The sequence below is a fragment of the Cervus canadensis genome, chromosome 25 (assembly GCF_019320065.1).
Source record: "Cervus canadensis isolate Bull #8, Minnesota chromosome 25, ASM1932006v1, whole genome shotgun sequence".
Lineage (NCBI taxonomy): Eukaryota > Metazoa > Chordata > Mammalia > Artiodactyla > Cervidae > Cervus > Cervus canadensis.
Genome location: NC_057410.1, coordinates 29,339,494 through 29,351,908, shown reverse-complemented (window position 1 = coordinate 29,351,908; position 12,415 = coordinate 29,339,494). Strand labels below are relative to the sequence as shown.

At 36.8% G+C, this 12,415-nt stretch overlaps 1 protein-coding gene across 10 annotated transcripts in view; it reads left to right on the top strand.

The window, feature by feature from the left end:
- Positions 1 to 1,513: 1,513 nt before the first annotated feature.
- The window catches only part of LOC122427085 (cyclic AMP-dependent transcription factor ATF-7), a 91,378-nt gene continuing 80,476 nt past the window's right edge, over positions 1,514 to 12,415 (top strand). For 2 of the 10 annotated variants that reach the window (XM_043446284.1, XM_043446280.1), the window contains exon 1: positions 1,514 to 1,658. The gene's annotated coding sequence lies outside the window, so the exon portion shown is untranslated. The other 8 variants (XM_043446291.1, XM_043446281.1, XM_043446290.1 and 5 more) reach the window with 7 other exon arrangements.

The following is a 12,415-nucleotide window of genomic DNA, read 5'->3' as shown; positions in this document are numbered from 1 at the left end:
TGAGATCCTAGGCAGGAAGTTCAGAAAGTTGAGTAATATAAAGCTGAAAAAGGAAGTTACCTGAGAGAAAATAGATTCCATAGGTAATATTTTGAGTTAACTCTTTATAATTACATAACATTTTAAAAGTTGTTTTTTTTTTTTTCAGTTGTGGTTAAAACACACACACACACACACAAACCACATAATACAAAATTTACCACCTTGGTAACAACATGAGAAAATTTTAAATACAGCCTTTACATTTGATGTTTCACCCAAAATCTTCCCAAAGCTGTCTCCTCATAGTTCAACTCAATACAAAGGTTACTTCTTCAATGAGGTCTCTCAATACAGAAGTAAAGTTGCTTTCCTACTCTTGGTCACTTTCTCTCTCATTACCTTGAAGCATTCTTCACTAACTGAAATATTTATATTTATTAACTGTCTCCCCCTCCCCAGGAAAGGGCTTCCCAGGTGGCTCATTGTAAAGAATTCTCAGGTTCTAACCCTGGGTGGAGAAGATGCCCTGGAGAAAGAAATGGCAATCCACTCCAGTATTCTTGCCTGGGAAATTCCATGACATAAGAGCCTGGAGGGCTACAGTCCACCTGGTCTCAAAGAGTCAGATGTGACTTAGTGACTAAACAACAACCACCACCTCCCCACTAAAACTGTAAATTCTACCAGAGTAGAGACCTGGTCTGTCTACTCTTCTCCCCATGCCTAGTTCTTTGTACACAGTATGTTCTAAGTATTTGTTAAAATACTTTCTGAATAATAAGTATAGTGCCTTTTAATACCAAACAAGTTTCATATATCTTATCTCATTTGATTATTACAACTCTGAGTAAAATGGGATTGCTGGCCCCACTGTAAAGATACTCAAAAGAAAATGATAGAACTCTCCACCTCCATATACAGCAACCCCCTAACCCCATACACACACAGAGCAGAGACTATGGCTACAGTGATGCTATTCTACGTGCCAAGAAGAAAATGCAACTACTCAACTGTTTGGAACACTGAATCACCTTGTGTAGCTGTTTTCGGTTTTTCCCCCACTTTTAAAACTTAAAAAAAAAATTTTTTTTTTTTGCCGTCCCGCAGGGCTTGCAGGATCTTTGTTCCATCCCGAAAGGTTGGAACCCGTGGCTCCTGCAGTGGAAGCGCGGAGTCCTCACCACTGGTAGGCCAGGTTAATTCCCTTCCCCCGTTCTTTAAAAACAAAAAACAAAAAACAGCTTTATTGAGGTATATAACCTTGTCTTGTTTTTAAAGTGCGCTCTTTTGTAATAATCTAATTCTCTAGTATGAGAATACTTTGGACCTCCATTACTACAGGCACCTGTAAGCATTCCCTTTCCTTCTTTTCCCCTTACACTCCGCAGTCGAACACGTGTGAACAGCGCCTAGGGAACTCGCTCAGCCTCGCTCCCCAGCCCTGCCCACCGAAAGTCCCGCCCCTTCTTTTTCCGGAGCCCGGCCCCTCGGCTTCTTTCCGACCTGGCTCGGCGGATCTCGCCCTTCCTCCAACCCCTCTCTACATCTCGCGAGAAGTGAGAGAGCCTGGCCGGACGAGAGAAAAGTATCTGCTCCGCTGAGGGGGGAAAGAAGGAGCTGGAGATAGATTGTGGGACCGATCGCGGGCGGGCGGGAGGCGACGGAGCTACCAGAGGGTGAGTCCTGTTAACATTAACTAGACCATGTCCTGACGGGCGTCTCCCCGTCAACTCTGGTCAATCCCAGCGTCCCAGACCGGGGTCTCCCCTCCCAGTATGTGTTGGACGGGGGCGCTGAGGCGGTGGCCGGGCCCTGTCTGAGGAAGAGGGTGGGGCATGGAGTAACGCCGACCAATAAGAAAGAAGGAAGCTACGATTGGCGGCGGCGAGCACTAATGGGAGGTCATCTTTACCTTGCGGAGTGACGCCCCACTTCTCTCCCTCCTCCCGCCTCCTTCCTTTGGGGGGGGAAGGCGGGGCCAGAGGCCTGAAGTGTGGGGAGAACTTGGGGTAAGTATCCCCGGGGGGCACAGGGCGTGGCAAGGAGAGGGGAGTTGAATCCTGAGGGAATGGAAGTCTAGTGGAGCCTGGAATGGGGTGGAATGGGAGAAAGGGAAAGGGTACTAAACTGGTTGAAGACCCTGGACTTCTCCAAAGAGTGGGGTTAGAGGCTTGGCATTGGAAGAGTTAGGGGTAATAGGCAGGAGGTAGGGTTGAGTAGGTGAAAACATAGCATTTGGTTTTGCTGGGAAGATAGGGAGGAGTAAGTGGAAGTGAGAGCGTGGCATTTCGATTGAATTATAAGAAAAACTATCAGGGACAAGGTATCAGAGAGAAAGTATGGATATGAAGAAAATTAAGTGAATGAGTTTAGGAAGATTTAATAGGGGTGGGTGTAGTGGCCAAAAGGCATCACTTTGGGTAGGGTATGGGGGAATCCAGAGGGGTAGGAGAGGTATTTGGTTGGGAGACGGCTGATATGGACAGGTGTTTAGCTTAGGTATCAGAAGAAGTCTGAGAAGTGATTTTAGAGCTTTTGGTGAATACGGCATCCAGTCTGGTAACCAGCCTGCAAGAAAGCTGAGATAGTGGTAAAGAGAAAAATAAAACACTTTCATCACTTCTACTCTGATTTCCTTTCTCCGTCTCTTCCTCTTCCCGACTTCATCTGTTCCTCAGTTCAGGGATGGGGCTTGGGACTTAGGTGGCCAAGTCGAAGCCCCATGGGGAGTTATATGTTGCTCTGAATTGCTTGTTATGTTCTCTGACTGGGGTGTTTACTACCCAGGGCACCTCCTACCCAGATCCCGCGTTGCTACTTTTCCTGACTCTAAAAGTTTGTTTTCTACTTACCAGAGGGTGTTTTAGTACCTCTGAGGGTTGTGTCATAGTAAGTGTAGTTTTGTAGGGGTACGCAGAGTTTTCTCCATAAGCTCACTTGATTCCTATGTTTAAAAACTTTGCAGTAGTGTAAGTAATTCTTGCAGAGACATCGGTCTTTATAGGTATTCTAAGCACAGAAAAATGTACTATACTGAAGTTTGTTTTGTTAATTGTTTCTTTCCCATTTGAGTTGCTAAATGGATGGTTGCAGTTGGTTTTAGCTAGCTTGTGTTTTTTTTTTTGGTTTATGTTTTTTTTTAAAGTGGTGTAAATAAAATGGACACGTATTTCAGGAAAGTGAAAAATTTTCAGTTTCTTCCTTTGTGTCCAGATCAGAAAGCTAAAGATTTGTCATAATATCTTGGGGGCAAGGGTTGGGGAAATCAAACACAATTTGTACTTAAACATGGAGGATATAAGGTAAGTGGAGACTATTGCGAAATGTAACATGTCAGTAATAAAAGAAGCTAAAGAAAAGTCTGGCAGCTATACTAAGTAGTCTTACCAGTTCTTAATTCTATACAAAAAAGGGACAAGTCTTTGCCCTTTGATATTTGTTTATTATTTAATAATGAGCTAGTACAGTCAATTAATAACTTCTTTACTGTTGCATAGATTTGTCTTTTACATACCTTTTCTTCTTTTACTTTTGGAAGCAAAATGACATCTGAAATACCAGTAACGGTGTTATATGAAGAGAAACCAGAGTATGTTGCTTTGTATTAACCTTTGGTTTTCAGCGACCATTTGTCCTCCTGGCCAGGAAGTTACCCCTACAGCACATTGAGACTAATTAATTACTGTCCTTATAGCATTAATTACTTAATTGGGTTCCAGTATTTCACATTCAGAGCATTGCTATTGGATATTTGGACATTTTCACAGTTTGCCTGGCAGTAGCACAAAGAAATATCCAATGAGAGAGCGAAGTTCCTTGTTGTATTCTTCCATCCTAGAATTTGTGATGGCTTTGAATTGGGCACTGTCTCATTAGTGTTACCACCTAGCAGAAGGCTAGAGAATAATAAACACTGCTCATCTTTAAACTTGTGGATCAAAGGGTACAACCTGTGATAGTTTCAGTGTTGTAACTTTTAAACATTTTTGCTTACCATGACTTTAAAATGTTAATAGATACTGTTGTGTATCTCCTTTCTCTTCCCTCTCCCTTTCCTCTCCTCTCCTTTCCTTTCTCACTTGCAGCTCAAAATGAAATTTGTTTTTTCAACCAGCTCTCAAGCTGGTGCTTTAAGTCCCTGGCTCTGCCTGAACACAGCTGCTCTGAAATTCTCACAAGTTACTGTTTTGTACACGTCAAGAGTGAGTTTTCCTAGGCTGCAGTAGGAGGGAGTCAGTGATAACAGCCTCCTCCTATCCATGTCTGATGAGGAGGAACCTTTTTGAAAGGAAGTTTTAGGTGGAGCAAATAGCATTGCCATATACATGTCTAATAAAAACAGCTCTCTTTTTGAAAGAGAGTTGGCAGGCTGGCATACAATTGTCCCTTATCCCTTAATAAAGGTACTAAAGTTAAGGTGCAAGTGTTTCTTTGAGAAAAACAAATGCAGCATTCATTTAAAAAGAAAAAGCATTGTTTCTTTTGTTGTTGGTTTCTCTGATTGTGGTACTATGATTTTAGAGTTCATGGGAAAAAGTCTTCCATTTCTAGAAACATGACAAAATGATTTTTAATCTTCTCATTTTTGAATGTTGCTTCCCCCTAGCAGGCCTATTTTTAGGATCAAGTATATTCTTGAAATGTGGAAATACATCATTTTGGAATGTTTGGTGGATGGTCTTTTAACTTCTGAATGCTGTAAGGAAGCGACCCCTACTTCACAGATACCCTGTTACATTACTGGAGCTCTACTTTTAGAACATTCTTTACATTGTGGTGCTCTTTCCTCCTGCCATCTGAAGCTACAATAAATAAACCTAATTCCTTGTCAACATGGTAGCGCTTCAAATGTCTGATGACAGCTATGTCCTTTTAAAACTTCTCTCTTACTGGGGTAAATATCCATATTCTTTCAACCATTCCTTAAGTTACATTTTAAATAAAGTTCAGCCTCCTTGTCAACTTAGTTGCTTGAGTTTTTAGAATTTCTTATTTAGATCTGAATATAACCTTAGATATAATCTGATCAATACAAAGTACAGGGGTGAGTAGGGCTTCTTTTTTCACTGCACTCAATACTTCCTTTTTAAAAAAAACCCACAACATTGATTTTATTTATTTATTTGGCTGTGCAGGGTCTTAGTTGTGTGAGCTCTTAGTTGCATCATGTGGGATCTAGTTCCCTGACCAGGGATCAAACCCAGGCCCCCTGCTTTGGGAGCAAGGAGTCTTAGCCAGTGGACCACCAGGGAAGTTCCAGTACCTCTGTTCTTAAAGCCTAAGATCACATTAATTTATATAATTAATTTTTAAATTTCAGTTGAGGAATTTGCATTTATCCCTATCTATGTTTTATGTTTGAAATAAACTATAGCACTTGTGAAGAAAAAATGTACACATACATACACATGTGTATGTATATTATTGTTGTTTAGTTGCCAAGTCGTGTCCAACTCTTTTGCAACCCACATGGACTGTAGCCCACGAGGCTTCTCTGTCCATGGGATTTCCCAGGCAAGAATACTGGAGTGGGTTGTCATTTCCTTCTCCAGAGAATCTTCTGACCTAGGAATCAAACCTGTTGTTTCCTACATTGCAGGTGGATTCTTTACCACCGAGGGAAGCCCATATATATAAATACATATTTAAATTATAGTTTATTAGTGTGGTGGTCTAAATTTGTCTTGCCATGTGCTGTAGGTAAAATGGTGCTTACAAATGAGATAAAACATCAGAAGACATCTCTAGGGACTAAAGACTTTATGTTGGCAGCCAACTTTCTTGTGTGTTAATTTTAGCCTGATAGTTGAATTTATGTTTGAGCAATTTTAGCTGATAAATGCAATTTTAAAGCATCTTCCTCTTTTGGGGTTTTAATTTTTACTTTCATTTTTAGAAAATTGCAAATTCTGTATGGAAATGTTTGTGTGGAATAAAGTAGCACGCTGTTAGGGACAGAATACATTTTCCTCTGATACATTCTCATCCGTCTAAAATTGTAATTATGAATTCTCCTAGAAAGCAGAAATATGGACTTGATGACCCCTCAAAGTCCTTTCCAGCCCAAAAATTCATAAGTAGAGGCTCAGATCAAGGAACTTACTATTGAAGAATCAAGAAGAAAAATAGAATGTAAAGAAAATGAAATGGTTCTACTGACCTAGTGGGAATGGATAAACAAAAAGCAAGGAACATAAATGGCAAGAAATAGTAATTCCTTTAAGCTAAAAGCAAAACAAAAGTCATCAAAAACAAATATTTTGCATTGGGGTCATTTTATGTCTTGAAATATTTTATCATGACATTTTCTCTTCAGAATTTCCCTGGTGGACACTGTGTTGAAAGAATGTGGTTGGTTTTTTTTTTTTTTCCTTCTGTTAAATCATAGTATTTTGTTTCCTTTGGTTCTCTAGATCCTTTTGTTGAGAAACTTAAGGGGAAAAAAAAATCTGAATAATATATTCACTGCCTGTATACAATGAAGCAAATTTCAGTTCAGTTTTGAAAGTAAACATAAACTCCATGGCTTCCTTGGAGAGGAAGGATGAATGTTAAAATTCAGGAGAGGTTTTATGAAAAGACAAATTTACTATTCAGTTTTTAAAACTTTTTAAGCAGACATCTAGGAAAGATTCCCAACTAAACCAAAGGTGAGCTACTACAGTAGTGTCATGAAGGAAAATAAAACTCATTACAAACTCACAACTTTGTTAGCTTCTTTTCATCTTTTCGTGAATTTAATCCTAAATATTTTCATGTGTTTGAAACCTGACTGTGCAAAAAGTTTCTCTAATTCAGTACTGCATTTATCCTTAATAAATATCAATTTGTGAAAGTCTAACAAGAGCCAAGATTTACCTTGAGAAGTTACTTTGTGAGTTTACGTCTTGGGCTTCCCTGGGAATAGTTTTGTTCTGCCATAGTCTCACCTCCTCACAAAACCCAACTTGTTTTCTTTGAGTGAAGTTATTTACTAATATCTTCTTATCTGGTCTAGTACTTCTTTCTGACCTAGCAGACAAAGAGATTTATGTTTTAAATTGGTCACATTTTATTTGGGGCTTAAAATTTACCATGTAGGAGAAATGTTACTTTTTTTCAGATTAAAAAATAGAGTATAACCATTCTTTTTGAAATAGGAGTATGCCTGCCTTTATTATAAAAACAGGATGATTTATTGAATATAACACATGATTGCTATAAATGATTTGTGTTGTCACCAAGTTTCTTGCCAGTAATGTTTATTTAAGCTTTATCAAACTTAAATAAAACCAGGATTTAACATGATTTTTCTGGTATTTCTGGTACTAATATGTCTTTTATAGCACCATTTAATTTTTTTTAAGTTTTGGTCAAGCAGTAGTTTGCTCATATTTTACATATCTATGTTAGGGACTTTTGAAAGTCATTGAACATTGCAATACCCTAGATAGGTCACTGTGTTGCCAGTATGTGGACAGTATTAGAAAATAAATTTTTTTCTTGAGAACTTTTAAGGGTCTCCATGATTATCATTGTGGGATATTATAGCTATTTCCTATCTGGGACCAAACTCACACCGGGGTTTAATATTAAAGTCTATCAGGTTTGTTGTTGTTTGCAGCCTATTTAAGTCCATGAAGATTTAAAATTTATCCTTAAGGATCAGTGTTGGCCCTTTGATTGCTGTTGCTTTGTTGTTTCAGGGAACACACTTTATCCGAAAATGAGTAGGAAAAAACCAAAACACAACACCAGATTTTTGACAGTCTACCAGTTTCCAGGAATTTTTTTACTTCTAAAATCATATTGAGGCCAAGCATAGATAGGTATAGTGTTCTCTAGTTATTTCTAACTCTGCTTCCTGCTATCACTTTAGCAAGTTGTTTCTTCTTTGTTTTTGCTTTATTAACCTTCCTGAGAATAGCTCAGAATAGTTCCTTGATTCCTCCAAAAGCCTGGAGAGGCTTTTAAAAAGTTCTAGTCTAGTAATTGCCTGTATGAAGCTGCTTCCATACAGCTTCTAAGCTTTGACCATGTGTTGCCTAACTTATGATTCAGCCTAATTCTCACTCCCATCTGTTTTCAGTCATTTGCTACAAAACTATTTGGTCTATTTAAACTGGCTCCTTTCTTTGAAACCTGTCGCTGCATGTCTGAGCCTGAAATCCAGAAATTAATTTTAACCTTCTCTTTGATCAATTCAGGGCACTCTACTGTTTATTTCTCAAACTGTGGGTCTCAAACTGCTTTTGGTCTTAGTATCCACCCCTCTATACTCTTAAAAATTATTGAGGACTCCAGAGAGCTTTTGCTTATTTACTGTATTTACCATATTAGAAATTAAAATGGAGAAAATTTTAAAATATTTTATATACTTATTTTAAAATAACAGTATAAATGTATCTATAGTTTTAAAAAGTTGGGGAGAAGAACATCAAATGTCTGGCTGATAGAAAACATCTGTATTCTTGTATCACCTTCTGCATTCAATCTGTTAACAATATGTTGTTTGGTTGAAGTATCTGAAGAAAACCTGTGCTTACACAGATATGTAATAGGAAAAGAAAAGATTCTTTCAGATAATTGTTGATAATCTTTCTTCTTTGATACTACATCAAAATCTGAAAAGTGATAGCTTCTTAAAAGTAGGCTGTTGTGTAGAATCTGATACCACATCTGTGAACTTTTAACACCCAAACTTATGTTGCCCCTTAAACAGGTCTTTTGCCCATGTATGTTCTGAATAACCATGAACCCTTTGAAAGGGTCTCAAGGATCTGTAAGGATCCCTGGAGCCCTCTTTGAGAACCAAACTTGAAAAATGCAGCTGTTTATCATGCAGGAGGAATATCCAACCATCTTAATGCTTCTCAAAGGGTGGGCTACTGACCACGTGCATCCGAATTACCTGGGGTGTTTTTTAAAAAGTGTCCATTTTGGGGCACCAAAGCCAAGAGAATCCAGGAGGCCTGGGGATCTGTATTTTTACCCTGTGCCTACATGAATATGCTAAAGATTGAGAACTATGGAGATAGCTTAATCATATTTTAAGAAAATTATTTTCTAAATGTTAAGAAGTAAAAAAAATTGGTACTTGAATAGTCATAATAAAAGTCCTTACTATCAAACACTCTGATATTTGTCATATTTGGGATATCTTAACCTTGTATTTTAATTAATAATAGTTATCATAATACCAGAAGTTGGCAAACTTAGGCCACTTGGTAAATATGTTAGGCTTTGAAGTCATGAGGTCTCTGTTGTAACTATAGCTCTGCCATTGCAACACAAAAGTAGCTAGCCAGAGACAACATGCAGAGAATGAGCATGGCTGTGTTCTCATAAAACTATCTATGGACACTAAAATTTGAATTTCATAGAATTTTCACATCACAAAATTTTCTTCCTTTGTTTTTTTTTTCAGCCATTTAAAAGTGTAAAAAGCATTCATAGCTTGTGGACCAAAAAAGACCAAGTGGCAGGCTGGGTTTGGCCCATGGGCTGGAGTTTGCCAATCCTTGACGTATACTCTAACTGGTTTATGAGTTTAAAAATTATTATGATAAAACATACTTATTGTTAAAGCCATAAACATTATTTAATTTTCCTAGACAAAAATAATGCTCCAAGAAACTGTAGTCCCTCAAATTCATGTTTCTGGACATTCATTTATATAAGAAACACTTGTGCGTAAACTTCGAAATGCGCTATTCAGTTGAAGGTAGTCATACAATATGCAAGTTACTGTACAACTTTCAGGTATTACAAAAAGATACGGTGTCCATTTTCATATCTTCTTTGGGATGTGTGAGAACAGGTTACTAGGATTTAGTCCAACTTCAACTACTTGTCTCATCTTCTGCCTATTTTTTTTTTAACTCTCTTCCTCAGTTTTTCCAATTTGTTAGTTAGCCAAGTGCCTTATAAAAGGCTAATTAAGTTTATAGAAGTATACATGCTTTTTATGTAATCCTTTTGGGGCATTTGGTTTACCTGCTAATGAAATAATGTGTTAAACTGTTGTTATGCTAAATAATACAGTGGAAAATGAACCCAGATTTTATGAACAGAAATTTCACTTCCTAAATAATCTACTGTCTAGTAAAACTTGAGTCTTCTATGGTGTCTGGGGTTAACATACCTTCATTATAGTCTCATATGTTTATTGGAATCTTTTCCTTAAGTCAGTGTTCTAGGTGTAATTTGAGTCACAGCAACACAGTTTCCTACTGTGTGGAGAGTAAAATGTTGAGACCGCTGCGGTGGAGCCCCGCAGTGTTGGTGCTCTTTGCTTAGCAGCAGCTAAATTATCTTAGAATCTGAAACTGGGTAACCAGAGTTATGTTCTTAGAAGAGAACTGTGTATAATTTTTTTCTTTTCAGTATCATGGGGCATAGAGCCTGTAGAGCTCTGTTTGGGTGTCTAAATGTTTTAGCTTGTTTGTAGCTCACTGAAAGACATTCAGTACCTTAATTTCAGCTCTGTTCCCTTTGTGATGAAAAGTTGGGCAATTTCTAGGTGTTTTAATATAAGTACTACTTTTTATTGTTAGGCAGCATTCGTGGGTTTCTGAAAATGGATCCTTAAGGGTGACGAAGAAGGAATTATCTTGAAATGCTTGATTTACCCTGTGTATCAATCTGAGTTTCTACCACGTCTGTTTCTATTGATATATGATGCTGTTAGTTTATATTTTTAGAAAGCTTTTTTGGTAGTCCATTTTGAACTTAGTTGATTCTATGGTTCTGTTGCTTTGTAGTGTAGAGTGAACAACTTTGTACGATTTTTAAATACTATACTGTTAGTGATTTAGAATAGTCTAGCAGATACAAGCCTTTTTTTAAAAAACTCAGACATTTTTTAGTCATGCAAATCAGTATTCTTTTTATTATTAAGTTATATTATTATTTAACTTATTAGAAGCAATCTATGATCACTGTAGAGACTTTGGGAAACACTGCGGGTAGAAAGAAGAAAATACAATCATCTGGACTACTACTATCCAGAGATAACCATTGTTAACATTTGATGTTATTTCCCTCATCTTGTTCTGTGCTTATTATTTTGTTTGCTTTTTTATAGATTTGGAATTATGGTGCATGTGCACGTTTGTATCCTACTTAATGTATAGCACTTAATGTATAGCATTTTCTCATGTTTTTAAATAGCTTTGAAAAATGTTATTATTAACAACTTAAATATATATATTGTAAGACAGATTTTTAATTTATATTTTTCCATCCTTTGTAAACATTTTATTTGATTCCTTTTCCTTTTTTTGTTATAAATATGACTGTGGTGAACATTTTCATATATAGGTTATCCATGTTTCTGGCTTTAGCCTCAGAATAAAGTCCCAAAAGAAGAATTATTTGTTCAAAGGATATAAAACATTTTAAGACACTTAATATAAACATTGCCAGATTGCTTTCCAGAAAGATTGTCCAAATAATGTACTCCCCAAAGTCTCATATTAAGGTTCCCTCTCTGCTGCATCCTTGATTAGCAAGCATTCTTTTATACTTGAAAATGTATCTTAAAATCTGTGGTGTAGGTTTTGTTTTCAAGGATCAATTAACTTGATGAATACCTCTCTTCTCTCCATTTTTAACACTCTAACCAAAAACTGTAGAACTTCTTCTATGTTATTTGTATGATAAGAACATAGAATTGATTGGGTGTAGTCACATAAAGTTCCTGAGGCACAAGGTAATTGTAAATATGTATTTAAAATAATGTCTTAAATATATATTGCTTTAACTACATAAATAATCTACATCGCAGTTGTCTTGTGAACCCAGCAGCTTTCTGCAAAACTTGGAAAGCTAAGTGTAAAATTTCAGCAAACTATACTAGAGTATTGACTTCAGATTAAATTAAAACATTGAACATCAACTGTGTTAAGAAAGGAAAAGCTTCCAGAAGTTTTAAACTGGATCTCTATATTCTATCCCATTGCCCTTTTGGTCACAGATAACACAGCCATTTTTATTCATGAAACTAAAGTAGTCCACTCCTTGTTACTAACACATTACCATTGCATTTCTTTTAGAGCAATTATCTGCTATTAATGTGAAATTATTTTTAACTTGCGTTTGTTTCATCTTTGTAGACTCTTAAGTAAGCCACTATGAGGGCAGATATCTTGTCTGACTCATTGTTGAATTTTGGAGCCTAGAGTGTGTTAGGCACCGAATAAAGGTGTTCAGTGAATTAATTAATTTTTTAATTTTAAAAGGAAATTTAATGATTAAATTTACTTTTTGATCCTAAAGATGAATCTTAGTTATTAGTTTCATACATCGCTTTCTCAAATATTTTACCAAGACCTAACCATCTCTTTTGTGCTCATGTATACTCTGGAATTGCTAGCAAAATAATTTGATAAATGATCTTAAGGAATAGGAGAAATAATAAGAGATCTAATATGTACACTGATCAACCTATGAC